General features: G+C 47.7%; 2 protein-coding genes across 7 annotated transcripts in view; one reads left to right on the forward strand and one right to left on the reverse strand.

Moving 5' to 3' along the window:
* Positions 1–10,180, reverse strand: part of c8h9orf64 (chromosome 8 C9orf64 homolog) — a 44,153-nt gene extending 33,973 nt beyond the window's left edge. Inside the window, exons 1-2 of one of the 6 annotated variants that reach the window (XM_038804874.1) lie at positions 10,059–10,150; positions 9,865–9,922 (exon numbers count right to left, since the gene is read on the reverse strand). The gene's annotated coding sequence lies outside the window, so the exon portion shown is untranslated. Of the gene's footprint in view, positions 1–9,864 lie in introns of all 6 variants that reach the window. The other 5 variants (XM_038804872.1, XM_038804877.1, XM_038804875.1 and 2 more) reach the window with 5 other exon arrangements.
* An 84-nt stretch (positions 10,181–10,264) lies between these two features.
* The window catches only part of LOC119970367 (kinesin-like protein KIF27), a 144,880-nt gene continuing 135,841 nt past the window's right edge, over positions 10,265–19,303 (forward strand). Inside the window, exon 1 of the mRNA XM_038804869.1 lies at positions 10,265–10,433. The gene's annotated coding sequence lies outside the window, so the exon portion shown is untranslated. The remainder of the gene's footprint in view (positions 10,434–19,303) is intronic.

Below are 19,303 nucleotides of genomic sequence, written 5' to 3' on the forward strand. Positions count from 1 at the left end.
TTTCATGGTCATGGTCACTAGTACAGCGACCAGTTTTTTTAAAATTCCAGATTTATGAACTGAATTTAAATTTCAGCAGCAGCAGCGATGGGATTCGAACCAGAGCCCCCAGAGCATTTGCCTCGGTCCCTGGATTACTAATCTGTTGAAGTTACCACTCCAACATCGCCTCCCCAAAGTGTAAGCATCTTGGGGTGGAGGGTGAGCTGCAGACACTGCGATGCATCAGGGAAGAGAAAAGTTATTCGGACACTTTATTCCAGGAGGTGGTCACACCATTAGGATAGGGTATTCTGATTTGGTCAGTGGTCAGAAACGGGAGGGTTTGACTTCAAGTGAGGCAAGTCAGGAGCTGGAAAAAGTAAAATGGAGGAGGCTCAAATCTTGAAATTGTCCAATAGGATTGAGGTCCTTGCAGGGACCAGTGCAGTGGCTTCAGGATAGATGAGCAAACCGACCATGGTTTTGTGGTACACAAAGCCATTAATGTGTGAATGTGTTCATCGGAATGTAGTAGTGGTAGGGGACAGTATAGTCAGGGAATTGACACAGTTCTCTGCAGCCGATAGTTAGGTTACCTGCCTGATGTCAAGATACAAAACATTTGCTTGAAGCTGGAGAGGAACTTGCAGGGGGAGGGGAAGGAGCTTGTTGTCAATGGTACCAAGGATATAGACAAGATAAGGAAACAGGTTCTGCTGCGGGATTACAAGCAGCTAGGAGCAAGTTTAAAGAGAATTGCAAAGGTAATAATCTCTGGATTGAACCAAGAGCATAATGCTGTAGGGTAAGTAGGACATTTAAAAAAAAATATTTTTATTCTCCTCCTTTTTCACATTTTCTCCCAAATTTACACCCGCCAACAATATGCAATAATCAGGAATGAATATAATGTCAATCCCCATATCGATAACAACGATCCCATCCTCTCACCAAACCCCGAACATTAGCCCGCAAGTTAACATAAACAAATGACAAAAAGGAATCAGGAATCACCCATAGTCACCATTAACACACACAGTCCCTCTTCCCCCCAACCCCCCCCCCCCCCCCCAACTAATATACAATGTTATCCAGTTCTTGAAAGTGCATAATGAATAATGCCCATGAATTGTAGAATCCCTCCAACCTTCCCCTCAGTTCAAACTTAACCTTCTCAAGAGTCAAGAATTCCAACAGGTCCCCCCACCACGCCAGAGCACACGGTGGAGAGGTTGCTCTCTATCCCATCAGGATCCACTTTCGGGTGATCAACGATGCAAAGGCTACAACATCTGCCTCCGCACCCGTTTCCAACCCTGGCTCGTCCGATACCCCGAATATGGCCTCCCGAGGGCCCGGGTCCAGTTTCACATGCACCACTTTAGAGATTACCCTAAAAACCTCCTTCCAGTAATCCTCCAGATTTGGACAGGACCAAAACATATGAACGTGATTTACGGGTCTCCCACCCGCAACATTCACACACATCTTCTACCCCTTCAAAGATTTGGCTCATCCTCACCCTTGTAAGGTGTGCTCCATAAACCACCTCCAGCTGTATCAGCCCCAACCTCGCGCACAAGGTGGAGGCATTCACTCTCTAGAGCACCTCACACCAGAACCCCTCCTCCATACCCTCTCCCAACTCTTCCTCCCACTTCGCTTTGATCCCTTCCAGTGCTGCCTTTTCCTCTTCCAAAACAGCTCTGTAAACCGCCGACACTACCCCCTTCTCCAGTCCCCTTGTCGTCAGCACCTCCTGCAGCAATGTGGAGGCCGGCACCACTGGGAAGCTCTGTATCTCCTTTCTGGCAAAATCCCGAACCTGCATGTATCTAAACATTTCCCCCTGCTCAAGACCATACTTCACTTTCAGCTTCTTCAATTCTGCAAACTGACCCCCAAGAAGCAAATCTTTTAGTGTCTTAATCCCCTTCTCCTCCCATTTCTGAAAAGTTCCATCCCACTTCTCAGACTCAAATCTGTGGTTCCCCCGAATTGGCACTTCCCTTGACCCTGCCCCCAACCCGAAGTGTTGGTGAAACTGCCTCCAAATTCTCAATGAAGCTATTATTACCAGACTCCCTGAGTATTTCCCAGGGGCCATCGGGAGCGGCACTGCTGCTAGCGCCTTCAATCCCAACCCCATGAACAAACTCTCCTGCATTCTGACCCACTGGGATCCAACCCCTCTGACCCAGCTCCACAACTTCTCCACATTCACCGCCCAGTAATAATACATCAGGTTCGGAAGACCCAAACCCCCTGCCTGCCTTCTCCTCTGTAGCAGCACCTTTCCAACTCTGGCCACCTTCCCTCCCCATATGAATGAGGTAATCATTCCTCAATCTCTCTGAAAAATGCCTTTGGCGGGAAAATCGGCAGGCATTGGAAAATAAACAGAAATCGCGGCAACACGTTCATTTTAGGGTAAATAAGATTTGAAGGATAGTTGCGCAGCTCAAAGACTGGATTCTGAAGAAGAGTTGTTTCTCAGATTTGCTTCTGAAAGCTTCTCTCCAAAGGACTTTGTGAATAAATCTGTAAGCCATCAAGTGTTAACTGTATTACTAAGTGGCATTTGACCCAGGTGTGTGGATTTTGCTTAATTGAACGTTTAGAAGTTGATGGGAAACTAAGCTCACAGACCTTGTTATTTTTATTTTTTTGTTCGAATGGCCTACTCCTGCACCCAAGTCCTATGTTAGTGCCATTCATTAGCAGCCTCAGTCCCTCAAAAAGCTTTGCTCTGAAAATTGCTCCATCTGAGAAAATATAACACAGTTATCTTAAGCAAGGCTTATGTTCAACCCCATACCTTTATTTGAACAAATGCAGGCACAATTGTTAAGTGATGCAGAACTGAGACAAAGAGCAGGAAGATCCCAGTTACAGCGAAACTGCGTTCACCATGAGAACAAAGCCTTGGGGGAAGGGGTACAGAATGAATAGAAGCAAGGAGTAACATTTGATCATATCAATCCCATCATTTGCAACTCATAGATTTTACAGTGCAGAAGTAGGCCATTTGGCTCATCGAGTCTGCACCGGCCCTTGGAAAGGGCACCCTATTTAAATCCATTCCTCTATCCTATTCCTGTAACCCCACCTAACATTTTGGACACTAAGGGGCAGTTTAGCATGGCCAATCCACCTAACCTGTACATCTTTGGATTATGGGAGGAAACTGGAGCACCCGGAGGAAACCCACGCAGACACGGGGAGAACGTGCAGACTCCGCACAGACAGTCACCCGAATCCAGAATTGAACCGGGTCTTGGAGCTGTGAGGCACAGTGCTAACCACTGTGCCACCCTGAAAAAACATAACAATTTTAAAAATCAGTTATTTTCAGGATATTGCCAATAAGGCATTGAAGAACATAAATATAATATATAAATGATTTGGAGAAAAATGTAACTGGTCTGATTAGTAAGTTTGCAAACGACACAAAGGTCGGTGGAATTGCGGATCGCGATGAGGACTGTCAGAGGATACAGCAGGATTTAAATTGTTTGGAGACTTGGGCGGAGAGATGGCAGATGGAGTTTAATCTGGACAAATGTGAGGTAATGCATTTTGGGAGGTCTAATGCAGGTAGGGAATATACAGTGAATGGTAGAACCCTCAAGAGTATTGAAAGTCAGAGAGATCTAGGTGTACGGGTCCACAGATCACTGAAAGGGGCAACACAGGTGGAGAAGGTAGTCAAGAAGGCATAAGGCATGCTTGCCTTCATTGGCCGGGGCACTGAGTATAAGAATTGGCAAGTCATGTTGCAGCTGATAGAACCTTAGTTAGACCACACGGAGTATAGTGTTCAATTCTGGTCGCCACACTACCAGAAGGATGCGGAGGCTTTAGAAAGGGTGCTGAAGAGATTTACCAGGATGTTGCCTGGTATGGAGGGCATTAGCTATGAGGAGTGGTTGAATAAACCCGGTTTGTTCTCACTGGAACGACAGAGGTTGAGGGGCGACCTGATAGAGGTCTACAAAATTATGAGGGGTATAGACAGAGTGGATAGTCAGAGGCTTTTCCCCAGGGTAGAGGGGTCAATTACTAGGGGGCATAGGTTTAAGGTGCAAGGTTGAGAGGAGATGTACGAGGCAAGTTTTTTTTTACACAGAGGGTAGTGGGTGCCTGGAACTTGCTGCCGGAAGTGAAGGTAGAAGCAGGGATGATAGTGACATTTAAGGGGCATCTTCACAAATACATGAATAGGATGGGAATAGAGAGATACGGACCCAGGAAGTGTAGAAGATTTTAGTTTAGACGGGCAGCATGGTCGGCACAGGCTTGGAGGGCCGAAGGGCCTGTTCCTGTGCTCTACTTTTCTTTGTTCTTCTTAAACCAAGAATTAATTTGCTCTCATTAGCATCCTTCCATCTACAAGAGAAGACAGGCATGCAGCAAACAAATCCTTTTCAGATGGGGTGCCTTATTATGACAAAGCTTATAATATAATCTTTATTATTGTCTTAATTAGGCTTACATTAACACTGCAATGAATTTACTGTGAAAATCCCCTAGTTGTCACACTTTGGCGCCTGTTCGGGTACACAGAGGGAGAATTGAGAATGTCCAAATTACCTAACAAGCACGTCTTTCAGGACTTGTGGGAGGAAACCAGAGCACCCGGAGGAAACTCTCGCAGATACAGCGGGAACGTGCAGACTCTGCACAGATAGTGACCCAAGTGGGAATCGAACCCAGGACCCTGGTGCTGTGAAGCAACAATGCTAACCACTGTGCTACCGGGTCTGCCTGATATCTGAAAGGCCAATCCTTGGGAAGCAGGTTCTGCCATAGCACCACACATCAACTTACTGAGTATGACTGGGGGTTGTTACTTTTGACAAAAGCATCTTTTGCCACACCACCAGTCATGATGGTGGTGCATGCCAATCCACTGGAGACTGTCATCAGCTAATACTGATAACTGATATCTGGGGCGCCATGCCATGATTGCAATCATCCTTGAAGTGGAGCTTTGGGCATCCTACAGGTTTCTGGCTCTAGCTACCTCAGCATACAGAAAGTCTTTGGATAAAAGCCACCATCTTTCATCCTGCTGACTTACCCAAGTCAACGAGGCTGCTTTTGTTTAAGTGCTAACTGTCATAATATACACCAGTATATCATGGTGCAGACACATACACTGATTGACACACAGCAAGACCAATCAACACCGCAGCCAATCACCAGTTAGAGCACACTCACTATAAAGACAGAGGGCATCAGTTTTCCCGCTCATTCGGGATGCAGCCTCTCAGAAGGACAGAGCTCACAGCTTACAGCACAGATCTTCACCATGTGCCGAGTGCATAGGCTGGTTCGGATAGGCATCGGTCTTTAGTTTAATCTAACATAGTGTCGACCCACAGTGAAAGTTTGTTCAACAGTTTCTAGCTTAATAAAATAGTGTTGTACTATTTAAAGTGTTGGTAGCCTGTATGTGTTACTGCTGAGGTAAACGCAGTCTCCACGGATCCAGAGTACCCAACACATCACTAACAAACTTGGGATCTCTGCCTTTGTGTGGCTTGCCTTATTCCCAATTTAATCCTGCCAGGAAATACCCAAAATGCAGCACAGACAGCACTGGTGTAATTTTGCTGTAAATTGTATCAATATAGCAAATTGCTCCAGATAAAAATCTTTAAAATGAGTATCCACTACATTGATTGAGATTGTGCAAATACTGCAATTCCTTCTCGGGAATTATTTGCTAAACCTTTACATTATTTAATTGATTTAAAGGGGAAGTAAAGACTTTTGACAGCTTTTGTGTTTAAGTATTTCCGCACTTCATACAAGTATACATTAGCCATAGGATTGACTTGGGAAAATAAAATATATTACACAAACTCACACAAAGGTTTCCTTGCCAGAAAGTTATGCATACCTATTAGGCCACTCTTACTGGCAGGGAATATCCTAGAGTTTACACAACTTAATTACCATAATAAAAAAAACAGAAAATGCTGGATAAACTCAGCAGGTCTGGCAGCATCTGTGAAGAGAGAAACACAGTAAATGCTTCGAGTTCATTGACCGTTCTTCAGAATTACCACAATGACACTGGTAAAACAGCCACTCATTAATGAGGTGGGCATGATAGTTGAAGGATCATCTAGCCTATAAACTAGAGGACACATGATTTGACTGAGAAATTTAAAAAGTCATTTTAATTTTCAAGGTTCAAATCAAGATTGTTTGACAGTTGTCGCAGATAGAAGTGCAACTTGAGTTTATTTTCAAAACTATGGTGAAGCCATGAAGAAAGAAAAGGCACCATTTTTAAATTAGCGAAGCATAATTCCCAAGTAAGAAGTCTTACAACACCAGGTTACAGTCCAACAGGTTTGTTTCAAACACTAGCTTTCGGAGCACTGCTCCTTCCTCAGGTGAATGAAAATTAAATGAAAATCGCTTATTGTCACGAGTAGGCTTCAATGAAGTTACTGTGAAAAGCCCCTAGTTGCCACATTCCGGCACCTGTCCGGGGAGGCTGGTACAGGAATCGAACCGTGCTACTGGCCTGCTTGAAAAGCCAGCGATTTAGCCCAATGAGCTAAACCAGAGGTATGTTCCAGAAACATATATATAGACAAATTCAAAGATGCCAGACAATGCTTAGAATGCGAGCAGGTAATTAAGTCTTTACAGATCCAGAGATAGGGGTAACCCCAGGTTAAAGAGGTATTAAGCATGCGGAGGAGTCCTCCTGCAAGGGGACCTCTCTCCGGGCCCTCACCATGGCGGCACTCCTATCCCCACCCAAAAAGCACTCCAGCAGCCCAGTGGTCACCACCCTCCAGACCTGGAACCAACTACGGCAGCAATTTGGCCTGACCAATGTTGGACAAAGCCCCCATCTGCAACAACCATAGGTTCACACCAGCACTCACTGACGCCACCTTTAAAAAGTGAAGACAGGACAGGGCGGGGGGGGGCTTGGAGATAGATGGTGGCCATGCTGAGTGGGCCAGCTGGAAGTGTCACTGGTGAGGCCTCTGCCCTGAATGGGGTAGTGTGTCAGGGAGGGTGCGAAAGGACACGGTGCATGTGCCCATTGTTTGGGGTGAGCTCTGCTATTCCCCTGCTTCCCCTACAGTGGGGCTGTGCTTCTGATGAGAGCACTGAGGAGTGACAGCACCTGGTGAGCAACTGATTGAGCTTGGTCATGCCCACCCCGTTGATGGGTCAGCTGGGGTATAAGGGTTTCCAGAGGAGTGGCCTGGGTGGGCTCCCAAAAGACCAGAGACTCTGTGAACATTTATCGGACACAGTGGGCAGTCAGTAGAGTGAGCAGCCATGGCCTGTAAGTTGTACCAAATGGTTGCTTTTAAAACAAATACTGCAGTAATGGCGACAGTGCCTGCCCACCCCGATCCCGAGTGAGACACATTGAATCCACTTGTATGTCAGCAGGTTGCTCCCCGCTACTCCCCCAGATCTGGCAGCCACCCCCAGCAAGCACTATGGTTCGCTCCCCCTGTGTACGATAAATGAAAAGGGCAGGCTGCCTTTTAACTGACACTGAAGGGGTGTCACCTCTGAGGGATCAAAATAGGGTGGGGACTCTGGAGTGAAGCACTGCATAGGGTCAACTCAACCTCCAACTTGACGCAACTAAAGGTGGTACATAGAGCCCACTTAACAAGAACCCGAATGAGTAGGTTATTACCGGAAGTGGAGGACAGATGTGAACTGTGTCAAGGAGGCCCGGCCAACCATACCCATACTTTCTGGTCTTGCCCCAGATTTGTTGGGTACTGGACAGCCTTCTTTGAGGCAATGTCCAAAGTGGTGGCAATGAGGGTTGAGCCATGCCTGAAAGTGGCGGTCTTCGGGGTATCAGACCAGCCAGAGCTATTCATGGCGAGGAGGGCAGACGCCCTTGCCTTTGCCTCCCTGATCGCCTGCCGCAGAATCCTGCTTGGCTGGCGGTCAGCAGCACCACCCAAAGCTGCAGGCTGGCTGTCCGATCTAGCAGAATCTCTCTAATCTGGAGAAAATCAAATTTGCCACAGAACGTGGGAGCCATTCACCCAATTGTTCCGGGACCTGTTTGTAGCCAAAGAACGAGCTGAAGAATAATCAAGTAGCCAAGAGCCAGGGAAAAGTAGCCAAGGCATGAGAAGGAGGGAAAGACCCAGGGTGTGTGGGGGGAGCAGTGCAGGGGGATAGCAAACTCAAGAGAAAAGGTGAACTGCAGGGAAAGAGATGGTGTGGGGGGGGGGGGGGGGGGGGGGGGGAGAAGAAGGAAACAGAGGAGGCAAGGGGGGGGGGGGGGAGAAGAAGGAAACAGAGGAGGCAAAGACCAATAGAGGTGAACCAGAGGGGAGGGGGAAGACGGGGAACACAAGCTGGAAGGAGAGCACAGGAAACGACAACAACCACGGCAAACACAGCAACAGAGAGTAAGAAAGTACAGGAGGAAGAAATGCCGAACGGCTGAAGCAGATGCGATCACGCAACAACGGCAGCGAAGGCCGACCGGGAGAAGCAAGCAACAATATTAGGCGCACCACCCAGATCCATTTTTGTATTGCCGAGGTTGTGTTCACTCTCTCTGTACTGTACAAAAAAATGTATAAAAATGAAAGAAAGCACAAAACGGGTACATACACAGATGCACTGTAATTGTTTGTCCAGTACCTCGATGTATATATATCTCCCCAGTTTCCCCCCCACATTTGCTTTAATTGTTAATCACATGATTTTGCTAACTATATAGTGTTGTCTTTTATCTTGTGTATAATATCTCCAATCCTGCAGCCAAGTTCTGACGCCAGCGTGAAAAGCAGCATGAGTCACTCCAGCGTCAACGGGCCTCAGGTGGCAGGTACCCAGCCCTTCCTAGGGGGCTAGTATGGCATCAGAGTGGTGTTCGCAGCTCCAGTGCCCGAATGCTGGGTGCTACATCCGGCACAGGTTTGCACATGCACATGTGTTCCCATCTCCAGCAATATAGCAGAGCCCTACAGGGGCCTGGCATGGAGGAACATAGGCCTCCACGGAAATAGCCCGCCCACCGATTGGTAGGCCCCAATCGCAGGCTGGGCCACCGTGGAGAGCCCCCCCCCCCCGGGGTCAGATCCCCCACCAGGACAGCCCTCGCAGACAGAACTCAGAGGTCCCGCCGGGTGGGACCAGACGTAACCGACGCCGGTGGGACACGGCCAAACTCAGCAGGCACTCAGCTGGGAGGGGGCTTTCAACAGCCCCCGATCAGTGCGGCAGCATTCACGGAGATTCAGCGAGCCAGTGTCAAGGGGGCATGGCACAATTCTCACACATCCCCTGGCGATTCTCCGACCAGGCATGGGGTTGGAGAATCCCGGCCAATATGTTCCAAAACCCAATTAAAAAAAACTGTTGTAAAAAGAAATTATTCTTAAGACACATTACTCTTTAAACAAGTATCATTGTACATGGTAAATGGTATCATTGTACATGGTAAGTTCAAGAAGTAATACCAAGAAGTGAAACTAGGAACATGGAGTTTCACAGCATGTGTGCCGGCCATCCAACACCCATCTATTCTAAATGATGTGGAGATGCCGGCGTTGGACTGGGGTGAGCACAGTAAGAAGTCTTACAACACCAGGTTAAAGTCCAACAGGTTTGATTCAAACACGAGCTTTCGGAGCGCACCTCCTTCCTCAGCTGCGCTCCGAAAGCTCGTGTTTGAATCAAACCTGTTGGACTTTAACCTGGTGTTGTAAGACTTCTTACTGTGCATCTATTCTAATCCCATTTTCCAGCACTTGGTCCGCAGCCTTGCATGCTGTGGCATTTCAAGTGCTTTATCTAAACGTTTCTGAAATGTTGTGAGGGTTCCCGCGGGTTTCTCACTGGTTATTTATTTACCTGGGACCTTTGTGCTGAGGATCAAGTCGAATCCCAGCACACACTCTGCAGCCTCCGTCTGTAAAAAAAAAAGGGGCGTCCAGCTGAGGGTAAATCATCACCACCACCACCAGCCAGCTGTAAGGGCCTCTGGCCAACTTACTGATAGATGGGACAGTCACTGCATTGCACAACCCACTGTCTCCAATCCTCACCTGGGGCCTTTATAACCGCTGCACACACTCACCAGCAACCTGTTCACCGTTCTGGTGTGAGGGGGCGGGGTGAACGTTCCTGTGACCCAATCTGCAGCTGCCCCTGATAGCGAGCGGAAAGCGCACGCGCACAGGGGGGGACGCATCGCCATCAACCGGCAGTTCAACAGCCCATCGCCGTGTGCGCGTGCGCACCAGTCCCTCCCCGTCTCCTCAGCCCACCGTGGCTGCCATCTTTGTGAGGTCCAGACGAGCCGGAAGTGATGTTGCTAGGACACAATTATAAACAGAGTAACCGCAGGCTGCCGATTTGGAAAAGACCCCCCTCCGTTAAATATGTGGATAGCGCCTTAGATAAAAGGAACGGAGAGGGAGGTAAGTGAAAGAAAGGTAGCAGGCGCGGAGCATACTTGTATTGGAGGCAGTTACAGCAACGCGTCACTAGATTGGTCTCTGGGGGTGAGAGGGTTGTCCATTGATGTGATACTGTGCACATTGAGTCTGTCTCTGGAATTGCAAAGAACGACATGTGACCTCACTGAAACATTAAAGCTTTTGGAGGGCCTCGATGGGGTAGACACTGAGTGGTTAGTATCCCTGTCTGGGGAATGAAGAGAAATGTCTCCAGTCAGTGTTCTGGATCTTTCGAACTCTCTACCCAGAGGGTTGTGAATGAGCCATCGTTGAGTCTATTTAAAGCTAAGATGGAAAAATGTTTGGTACCTCGGGGAATCAAGGGATAAGGGGAGCGGGAAAACAGGCGGGAAAATGGAGTGAAGCCCAAGATCAACCTTGATCATAGTGAAATTGTGGAGTGACTTGATGGATCACACGGTCTACTCCTTTTATGTTCCTTTGTTCTTCATGATGTAGTAGCAGAGGGAAAGGAAGTGTGAAGGAAGAGAGGCCACGAAAAGTGGCAGAGGCACTGGGGCAAAGCGCTGACAGGGCTTGACCAGAAAAGATATGTTTCTGCTTGGCTGTTTGTGAAGAGCAGGGTGGACAGCAGAAACTGCAACATGAGTGACTGCAGTCCTCAGGCTAGAGCTCCAGATTAGTGTTAAAGGAAAACACATCTCGCTCCCTCCAGTTAACCAGTCAAATTCACTGCTGGAAACTTTCTATTTCTCCGCTCTTAACTTGTACTTATTGCAGGTACATAAACCAACTCCTTGCCTTCAACTCTCCCAAGTTTCACTTTAGCTTAATTTCAGTTAAATCTTTTGGTCTGAAACCCAGTGTGGGAACCACAGAGTAGCTGATCTATACAGTTTATGTATCTGTATTTACAGAGGTGACACCCCTCAGTGTCGGTTAAAAGGCAGCCTGCCCCTTTCATTTATCGTACATGGGGAGCGTTCTTTAATCTCTTGCCAACTGCTGCAGTGTCCTGATGACCATCTGCCCAACCGGTGAATCAAACTCTAAACTTTCCAGTTAAGAATGATTCAAATAACGGTGTTGACAGGAATTCTTTTTCAATATTGTACCATCTTCTTGTTGTGGGATAGGAGGTTACTCTCTAGTATTGATGGCAGCATTCTTCATTTTGGGTTCCTGTTGCTGTAAGGGTTTGAGTTCTGATAGTTCTGCAGATTGCTAGGCAGTCTCTTCTATATTTTTCTTGCGAATGTAATGTCTTGACTGTACATGGGTTGAGGAGTTCCACCTCAGCCCCTCAAGCCTGCTTCGTTATTCAATATGATTGTGATTGATCTCTTTGTATTTGGAGTTCTACATTCCCATCTATTGTGATAACCTTTCGATTCCATTGCTTAACAATAGTTCATCTACCTCTGCCTTAAAAATATTCAGGACTTGGTCCAGACTGAAGTTTATGTAGTCCGCTGCCTAGGCATGTAGGGCATCCTTAACAGTGCGGATGTACCTCTGCCGATGCCTGAGATAGCCCAGATAGGTCGCTGCTTGGCCCCTGGAAAGACCCCGTGGTATAAACATTCAGGGCGACTGTCACCTTTACGGCCACTGGGTGCGGGTGTTCTCCTCCATACCCTGCAGTTTCAGATGTACTACCAATCTCCCTGATTAGTTGAAATCTTTGGAGACACGCTCAGTCCAGTATGTCCTCGAAGGACAGCCGCTGAGGGTATACATGTGGCCTGATGCGGTGCATCCTTCGGACCTCCTCCTCAGCCTGTTGGATGGCTAGATCTCCAACCTCGCTGGCTGACATCTCCTCTTCTGGGCAGGCTCCTGTTGTGCAGGGTCCTCCCTGTTCAGCAAGCCAGAGCAGCTGTGGCCAGGTAGATATAAACATTCCTGTATGTACTCCGAAATTCATTTTCTGCAGGGCAGGGGGTGGAAAGAAAAGAGAAGACATGTTAGCAAGATGCGTATTCCCTTGCTCATCCAATTCCAACAGGCTACACCATGACCCTGAATTGTACTAAAGCTCCACCCTCCTAATGTCCCCTCCAATTCCCCCCCCCCCAAAATGTTGCTCACCACACTTTTCCCCCAACCTCATCAGTGAGTGTCACCGAGGAGCCTCTTTCTCCCTGATATAGCAGTTTGACCCACCCTATGAATCCCTCCCCGAATCCAAACCTACCTAACACTTCCCACAGGTACTCCCAATCCACCCTGTCAAAGGCCTTCTCTGCATCCATTGCAGCCACTACTGCATCCCCTCCCTCCGTGGGCATCATAATAATATTCAGGAGCCTCCTCACATTTGTGTTTAGTTGCCTGTCCTTAATGAAACCTGTCTGGTCCTCCTCAATCACTCCCGGGATGCAGCCCTCTATTCTGATAGCCAGAATTTTTGCCAACAATTTGGCATCTACATTCAGGAGCGATATCGGCCTGTAAGTCCCACAATGAAGCAGATCCTTCTCCCTCTTCAAAATGAGCGAGATCAATGCCTGCAACATCTTCGGGGGGAGGATTCCTCTCTCCTTTGCCTCTTTAAAGGTTCTTAGCAGGAGCGGGCTCAGTAGCTCCCAGAACTTCTCATAAAATTCTACAGGAAAGCCGTCCAGACCCGGGGCCTTTCCCGACTGCATACTTGCCAGTCCCTTAACTATCTCCTCCAACTTAATTGGGGCCCCCAGTCCCTCCACCCGGTCCTTGTCAACCCTTGGGAACCTCAATTGATCCATAAATTGCTTCATCCCTTCACTTCCCCTCCGGGGTTCTGACTCGTACAGCTTCCCATAAAACTCCTTGAAGACTTCATTGATCCTCTCTGGGCTCAACACCGTATTACCCTCCTTGTCCCTCACTCCCCTGATCTCCCTGGCCGCCTCTCTCCTGCGAAGTTGGTGCGCCAGCATCCTACTTGCGTTCTCCCCATACTCGTAGACTGCCCCTTTCACTTTCCTCAACTCCGCCTTCCCCGTGGTCAGCAAATCAAACTCCGCCTGTAATCTCCGGCGCTCCTTTAGCAGCCCCCCCTTGGGGGCCTCCGCGTACTTCCTGTCTACCCTAAGCATCTCTCCCACCAGCCTCTCCCTCTCTGCCCTCTCCTTCTTCTCTCTGTGGGACCTAATAGAGATTAACTCCCCTCTGATAACCGCCTGCATAGCCTCCCAAACCGCTGCTGCTGTTACCTCCCCTGTGTCATTCATTATCACATAGTTCTGAATGCTCCTCCTTATCCGCCCACACACCTTCATCCGCCAGCAGCCTCACATCCAGTCTTCAGAGAGGGAGCTGCCGCCACTCCACCCCCAGTCGCAGGTCCATCCAGTGGGGGGCATGGTCTGAGACCGCAATGGCTGAATACTCAACCCCCCTCCACCCTCGGGATTAACACCCTGCTCAACACAAAAAAGTCAATCCGCGAGTAGACTTTGTGGACGTGAGAGGAAAAGGAGAACTCCTTTGCTCTTGGCCGTGTGAATCTCCACGGGTCCACGCCCCCCCATCTGATCCATGAATTCCCACAGGGCCCTGGCCGCCACGGTCTCTTTCCCGACCTGGAGTTAGACCGGTCCAGCACCGGAACCAAGACCGTATTAAAGTACCCCCCCATGATCAAGTTACTTGACTCCAAGTCCGGGATTTTTCCCAACATGCGCATCATGAATTCCGCATCATCCCAGTTTGGGGCATACACGTTCACCAACACCACCCGGGCCCCCTGTACCTTGCCACTCACCATTATGTACCTGCCCTCCTTGTCCGCCACGATGCTCTCTGCCTCAAACGCCACCCATTTACTGACCAGAATTGCCACCCCTCTGGTCTTTGAGTCTAGACCCGAGTGGAACACCTGGCCCACCCATCCCCTCCTTAACCTTGTTTGGTCAGCGAGTTTTAAGTGCGTCTCCTGTAGCATGGCCACGACTGCCTTTAATCTCTTTAAATGCGAGAACACGCGGGACCTCTTGACCGACCCGTTCATGCCCCTCACATTCCACGTGATCAACCTGGACGGGGGGGCTGGGAACACCCCCCCCCCCCCCCCCCCCCCCCCCACCCCACCCCACCGACTAGCCAACTCCCTTTTTCGGCCAGCCACGTGCCTGCGCCCCCTGCTCGCTCCAGCCGGAGGCCCCCCAACCCGACTCTCCATTTATCGCCAACAGTTGGCTCCCCTTCAGTCAGCAAAGCAGCACCCCTTCCACACCCAACCCCCCAATCCCAACCCCCCATGCCAAGCACCCGCTTAGCACTGATTTTGGTTTCTAACAATTTTACAAACTTTGCTTACCGTCTTTCTCTCTCAGCAGCCATGGTGCACAGTCGCTGTTTGTAAATACCTGCAGGAAACTGTACCCGCGTGACTTCCGCCGACAGGGGTTGAGCACCGTGGAGCATACTGGGTCACACCAGCTAATGATATGTTATCACATGCAAATACCGTTTTAGGCATGTCGCCATTGGCGCAAGGCACAAATCGCGTTGGCACCACCAGCAGGGCCTCGGAGCATGGTTTTCAGTTCAGCACTAGGCGCAAAACTCTATTTTTGGAATTCCAATTCTCCGCCTGAACGTGACTCGCATTTCCAGCATCGTGGGGCAGTAAATGCAACCCATACACCTAACCCAAACACCTACAGTTTCCATTATTGTCCCTATACTTATTTAAATTAAACAGTTCACACTTTTTTTGAGATTGTCTCTGTGTTCAAGTGAAACCCCAGTTAATGCCGACCACCGAGATATACAATTAACATCCTACTTGCAAACGTTGCAATAAGATTCTTCAGCCTCCCATTATTATGGTTCTATTTTCGGCAGGTGTCTCCATTTCCTTCGAGATCATTTCTTTTCAGTTCTTAAACTGTTGGGTCTGGCATCTACTGCCTTTTGGGGGCATCCATTCCCTTCCAATGTTACAGACCTACCAAAATAAAGGGCAGGAGAAGACAAACTGGTCGCAAAGACAGATTCAATCAATCATGGTGACACATCTGCAAAGATGACCCCCTCTAACCTTTGGCTTCCTTACCAGCTGTGTTGCTGTCCTTCTAAGTGAAGATGTCATGTCCATCATATAAGGTGTTTGGGACTGTTCTGGTGAGAACGGAGGTAACTGCTAAGGCTAATTTGTGCATTTAAGGTTCTGCTGCAAATGGGACAGGATACTGCAGCTGATAGAATTTTGGATGAGCTGATAGCCCGTCATTTCCACTCTTTACATTTTCACTCTACCTCTGATGTGCGCTTGCTTTCGAACGAGGCCACGCTATTTTTAGTTTGTTGAGACGGGTGCAGCAAATCTGAATGAACTTCCCCCACAATTTTTGTCAATATCAAACTCTTGAGTGAAAGTTTCAGCATGTTCTTTACATGCTTCCTTTGACAACCGTGTGAGTGCATCCCAGACTCGAGTTCTTCATAGAAGAGTGACTTTGCTTACCGAGTGTCAGGCATTCTGGCCATATGACCAGCCCAACTCAGTCTTTTTTTTTAAATTTAGAGTACCCAATTATTTTTTCTCCAATTCAGTGGCAATTTTAGAATGGCCAATCCACCTAACTTGCACATCTTTGGGTTGTGGGGATGAAACCCACGCAGACATGGGGAGAATGTGCAAACTCCACATGGACAGTGACCCAGGGCCGGGATTCGAACCCGGGTCCTCAGTGCCGCAGTCCCAGTGCTAACCACTGGGCTGTGTGCCGCCCGCCCAACTCAGTAATGATAATTTCTATGATGTGGATGCTTGGCATGCATGCTCGATGATCACCGCAGTGTCTGTTATTTTGTTCTGTTCTGCCATCTGATCTTCGGAAGTTTCCAAACACAGCTGAGGTGAAATTAGTTCAGGTTCTTGGCATGACGATGGCAAAATAAAAGAAAGGGAAAGTAAGGAAAGAAACAGGATGGACTCTTTCCTCCCTCCCTAAAAGAATGGATCATCAGGACATGGATGTTTCATTATGAGGTATGCAGGACACAAATCACAAACACAGACTCATCCATCCATCCCCATTATAAGTTTCCTTCTCAGTCTGTACATTGGTAACTAGGCAGCCCTTAAACGCGTGATGAAACATCTGCAATCACATTATCCTTTCCAGGAATGTCTACAATTTTAACATTGACTGTTGTAATAATAAACTCCAATGGAATAATATTGCGTTTCAGGTTTTAAACTTTTCAGTAAACGCAAAAGGATTATGGTCTGTATAAACAAAGCTTTGTTTATTATCAGGATGGACATATACTTCAAAGTGCTGAAGAGTAAGCAGCACTGCCCCTACCCCCAGGTCACTGTCATCTGTGGCCATTTTAATGATCTGCATAAGTCTGGGGCAGCCAGCACCGGTTCGCCCACTAACATGGCCTTCAATCTCCCAAACTCGGGTGTTCTGTGGACCACAACGTTTCCGCTTGTTTCTGCAACATGTCCAGCATGCATAGTATTTCAGTCTCTGACTGAGCCAATCTTTATGGTTTTAGTCAAAACGAATATGGCTTTATAGGTTCAGAGTTTCTTATATCTACATCATGGTTAGTTAACCGAGTGCCCCCAGTGTTTCCCCACAACTCTGTCGACACTTGTTCAGTATCTTTATTAGATCTTCACTCTGTCCTCCTTCTGTTGATAGGTTTGCATCTTTGGTTTTAGGATTCCCTCTAATATCTTCAAACGGTGCCTTGTTTTCACTCTCGTCTACAAAATCAAAGACGACATGCTTCCCTTTGTTAGGTTTCTGACTATCCAAATTAGAGAGGACACCTTGAATAGTTTCTTCAGCATTTCTGTCTCTTTTTGCCTCGTGTCCTGCAGCCAAATTACAAGTAGTATTGTCAATGCTGAGGGAAATGTTTGGTTAATTTTTAATCAGCACTCTTCAACCACTCCAGCTTTACATTTTCTCTTTTCTTTCACATGCTTACTTTCAGTGACAAGTAAAGCTGAGGGTCAAACCTTCGCAGAGTTGGTTGACTGTATATGCACCATTCTTTGTTTTGCACATTTTACCTCCTCGTCGGAGTCTTCATAATCACAGTGCTTTTCTCCATTTGGAAAATGGACTGATACAATTTGTGCTTCCCAGATTTCGACTGTTCTTTACTTTAAGAATCAGAGGATGGCACATTGTTAGTTCCATGAACTTTTTGTTTTTTGTTAACAGATACGGTGGTAGAATCACTACGTGGTTCTATAGAATTTACAGCGCAGAAGGAGGCCATTCGGTCCATCGAGTCTGCACCGGCTCCTGGAAAGAGCACCCGACCCAAGGTTAACATCTCCACCCTATCCCCATAACCCAGTAACCCCACCCAACACTAAGGGCAATTTAGCCTGGCCAATCCACCTAACCTGCACATCTTTGGACTGTGGGAGGAAACCGGAGCACCCGGAGGAAACCCACGCACACACGGGGAGGATGTGCAGACTCCGCACAGACAGTGACCCAAGCCGGAATCGAACCTGGGACCCTGGAGCTGTGAAGCGATTGTGCTATCCACAATGCTACCGTGCTGCATTCTACATTCACATTCCTTTAATTTTCAAAAGGAATTGATTACTGATTATTTCATCTCCTTGGCTGTTTTCTTCCTTTACCTTAAAGAGGCACTGTGAGCCTTGAATGCTTGGTGTCACTTCACAGTCCTTGTTGTCCTCATCCTTAATAACTGATGCCAGGCTATTGGGTATATTTCCCTTCAAAACAGACATGTTCTGAGGGGAAATATTTGCACCTGAAGTGAATGGCAACGGGTTTACTGCAAGAGGCGGTTGTGGTGAACCACTGTACACCTGTATTAGGGGATGTAAGGTAGGACCTGTATTACAGGTTCGCCGGTAGCCCCTGCCGGCTGGCTCCGCCCAGTAGGAGGAGTATAAATATGCATGTCCTCCATTGATCTGCCATTTCGCCAGCTGCAGCAGGAGGCCACGCATCTGACTGCAATGAAGCCACAGTTGTACCCAACCGTAGTCTTTGTGCAATTGATCGTGCATCAGCGGTAACAAATCACTTTTCGGAAAACTACTTTAAAACGACCTTTGTTTTCCTAACAATAGAGCAGACTGGGCAGGACTTCTCCACTATAGGTTTTTAGATTGGTAGGCTGACTTATTCTTCTTTGTTCCTAAACTGATGCTCAAAGTGTACAGAAGGGTACACTTGCTTTGGAAATTTTTGCATGTACCTCGTCATTTGATATAGACAGGTTGAGAGAATTTATTGCTGATTGATTCTGGTCATAGGCTGAAAACATGGGCTCGAGTTGGATTATGTCGGAGGAGGCTAATTCATTACTTCAGTTTTCTTCCTGCTGATTGTAAAGCCGAAGTTGCAACATGATTTGGAGAACAAGTCCATGCCACATTGCATGTCCACCTCTGACCCATCAGATTTGTCCACCTCTGACCCATCAGATAGTGTACTTTCATCAGCACTTAGGAAATTGCGGAGTTTATGCTTGGAAACCTTGGCATTTTCTTGGAATAATCTCCGATTGAGCAGTTTCCCATCCTTGCGATTCCTGATTTTAATCCCAGGATCACCATCATGGAAGGCATTGGAAGAATGTCAGAAAAAAATGTGTTAAACAGCTTTGGTGCTGGAATACATCTGTGCTAAATGCCATTACTGACTGAGAATGGGTCAGAAGATGCAGCATCACCCAGGACATGTGCGCACGTACTGTCATGGAACTGTGAAAACAGGCCAGCCGAACGTCTCCATTACCTTCCAGAGGCCCTCATGGCTGAAAGTGACAAAGTCTTTGGTCTTTGGTCAGGTGAACAAAAGTCCATGTTCAGCTAAACTAACGCCCACTTCCTGGGGAACCTGGAGGCCAACTGAAAAATT

The sequence above is a fragment of the Scyliorhinus canicula genome, chromosome 8 (assembly GCF_902713615.1).
Source record: "Scyliorhinus canicula chromosome 8, sScyCan1.1, whole genome shotgun sequence".
NCBI lineage: Eukaryota > Metazoa > Chordata > Chondrichthyes > Carcharhiniformes > Scyliorhinidae > Scyliorhinus > Scyliorhinus canicula.